Source organism: Lineus longissimus, chromosome 11 (genome assembly GCF_910592395.1).
Source record: "Lineus longissimus chromosome 11, tnLinLong1.2, whole genome shotgun sequence".
NCBI lineage: Eukaryota > Metazoa > Nemertea > Pilidiophora > Heteronemertea > Lineidae > Lineus > Lineus longissimus.
The window spans coordinates 853,393-856,964 of NC_088318.1; positions in this window are offsets into that span (position 1 = coordinate 853,393).

The window sequence follows — 3,572 nt, forward strand, 5'->3', positions numbered from 1 at the left end:
CTAATACTGTGCGAAATTTCAGTGAATTTAGTCAAAAAAATCCTTTGTCCACCTTTGTACCGCCGCTTTGCATGCATTGATGAAGTTCAAACAGGGAAAATCAGGAAAATAAGCCTTTGAGGCGTTTTTACGGCTCAAAAACTGGCATTTCTAGCGATAATATTTTAGTTGCCCATAGATCCGCGAGAGGGCAATACCATCTAGAGTCATAATAACACTGCTTCTGGTGTTTTGGAACATTTTTTTCTTTGTCCACTTGCATGCCGAAATTGGAGGTTTTAATGATGTGACAGCAAAAAATTGAATTGGTCATTGCGAGGGGGTCACTAGGAAGCTTGGGGGGTTGATCTATGCAATATACCTAGTTTTAAATCGTGCTTGTTTCATGCTAATGTGAAACACCATCATTCTGATACTACTGAGATTTAAATTTTTCACTCTCGATTTTAAATGAAGTTTGAAAATTCATTTTTCACTTGATGATCATGCTAATCATGACTGCATGAGTCCAGTTTCCCTGCACCCAAAGTTTATTACCGATGGTAGCTTTCCTATATCTAATTGTCTAATGTAAAAAAGTTGGGCATTTTGTGGGGGGTTTACTGTGGTCTTGGCCTCTCCTACCTTGGGGGTGGGGGTGGGGTGGGGGTGGGGTGGGGTGGAGGTTGGTCTTGTTGGCATCCAGGTTTGAAATTGATGTAGGCATTCCATATGATCCTTGAGATATCATAAAACTCTTGACTGGTGTTATTATGGACTACTCGTTTTTCTCTCTTGTAATTCGGCAATTTTATATCAGATAACAAAGCGTAATTCAAACGGATACCGCGTCTCGTTGAGGCTGCCATTGTGATTGATTGCTGCGAGCTGATTCGTCAATGGCGGCACGTGACTGATTACACTGGCGGCCTCATCGGACGGCGTTGGTCAGGTTTTTCTGGTGTTGGCGGCCGCCGAGCTTCGGCACTGCACGCTTAGTTAAGCCCACCAAGGTTAGCTATGTGTATATGTAACTGGTATATGACGTATTAGTAATGTGACAAGTAACGCAAATGAAGCCGGTCAGGCTGAGACTGAGTCCGTGGGACATGTGCTTGTCATCGTGAGGATATCAGGGCGGTGGCCAGGGTTCTCAGTGCGCGTGTCCCTCCGTTTCCGCACACTTAGTGCAACCGCAGATAACGAGCGCAAGATCTCGTTTTCTGCTCTCGATTTGAAAGGGCACACCAATATGGCAATCGAAGAAGTAGTCACATGGCATCAACGGCCTGTACGGCCAACATAAGAGATTTAGAGAGCGTTTCACGACTGAAGATACGGCTTTTGTTCAAAGGCAATGGGGTAATAAAAAAAAAGAAAACGGGAAATAGGATATAGGAAATAGGAAATGCATTCACCTGTGCTTACACAAGTCTGTCACTCCCTTCGCTCACCGACATCGCAAAAATGAAAATATTTCCTCATTCCCACCTGTTTCCATCCGGGATTTCTCTCACACACGTCTACGATTTTAGCAATTCAAATATCGCTATCGTCCGGAACGTAGTGTATCGTTATCATACCACAATGCACATAATACATTAGTTATGCAATATCAATGATTAGCTTGGTTCGCTTAGACTCCTCTGTAGTCCATTTCGTCATTCTTATCCGGCGTCTGTCCGGAGTGTACATTCGCACGATAGTGGCCTGAAAATGAGTTGTCAGAGGAAGACTGGCCCGTTTTCCAGATCGTTGTTCAATTTAACAGTTTAATACATGTAGTTGCTTTACTTTTTTAGTCGGTCAGGATCACCTGGCAAGGCCAAAAGCCTTTTCCACAGCACCGAAGATTTTGTATGAACAGATCTACACACCATTGCCAGGAATTATTACGTAACGCCGTTCAATGTGGCCTTTAGGTGTTAAAAAACCGAAATTAGAGTTTCGAACGTTTAATGAGGTTTGGGATCTCATTCCCAATACAAGGGGGGTGAGGTCACATGTATATGAAAACCTGGTATCCTCCCTTGTCCCCCCACGTACGGAATGAACGGCCCCTTAAGATTTTCGCTAATGCTGCCACCTAGTTAAGCTTCTCATGTCTTCAGAAAAAATCCGTTAATATCATTTCATATTTATGTATATACGCATGCAAAGACATGCATAACAAGTAGAAACCAACCGAGCAGATGGCAAAGGTCGACATTATTATACAATCTTCTGTCGTAGATATGTGTATACCTGACGCATATATCTTTACCAGGCCTTTATAAACCGAGAAAGCACGTGCCAGGCTGTGTATAGCACCACACATGGCGTAAATACCATAATAGAGCTAAGTGTGTTATTGACGTTACAAAAAGTGACCTTGCTCTTGCAGGAATACTGTTTTCTTAATATCGTGTGTTCCTCAGAGGGTGACCGCTGGATTACCAATTGATAAACTCGGGTAAGTCTTTTTGCCGACACCAACGTGCAGAGGTGCAGCACATTCGCATCTTTAACAAAATGGACCTCGAGTTATGACGTTCGGCAAACCACAGATGGACAGTCCACAGATAGACCAGCCCTCACGAGTATTTGTGACAGCTAACAGGAGTGTATCAAGCTTTGTCGATCAATGTATAAAACCAAATATATCTGTCAAAACATGAGAAACAACCTTTTTGAACTTAAGTCATGATTTCTTTGGTGTATTCCGAACATATCATTGTTTGTTACCTTTTCATTAAAGCGAGCCTCTATGAGGTGAAAGTCAACGCCGTTCTGGGCAAACCAATAGATGGCAGCATATTAGACATATCGACCATACTTCATGCGATTGTTTCAGCATGTTTAGAATGATGCCCAATTCTTGAAAGCACATTATGACGTCATTTTGACGCATACGCTAGTGAAGATCAGCGCCTCCTATTGAGATGCCGAACCCTATTGATGAACTGACGCACTGGTACTGACGGCGAACAAGGAATTACAAGATGACAGAGGGTCAAGACTGGATGTCCGACAGCCTGGGATGAAAACCCGCAAAAATATGTCATAATACCAATTTTTACTATTTTACATGGAGTATGTTATGCATGTAACACGACACATATTTTGATGGCAAAACCATTATGAATTCTTGATGATATAACACTTTTGAGAATTCGTTTGCCTGAATAGATGTGCTAATGAACGATATTGTGTTGCCTGTCGATGAAGTGTGGTAATTCTTTCTGAGTGATGATGGTGTGACGCTCAATGTTTCAGCTTACCCCTGTTGACCTATCACCACACCACACCTCGTGTCATAGAATGAGCCTATTGTGTCTTCTTGATCTCGATATCAATATCAATATTCACAAATGCCTGTTTTATGGAGTACTTCCATGGAACATAGATCGTAAAAGAGAATGCACAGGACCACCATCTGCTCCCAAAGAACCCGGTTGGTTAGCGTTCGGTCAGCCACAAAATTGTTAGGAGTCATTCACTGTAATTCACTCAGTTTTAAAAGAAATGTTCGGACACACTCCATGTAAGCAGTATTCGTTAATATTCTAAACTGAAAATATATTTTGATATGTGGATTTCAGGTCCAGGAGCCC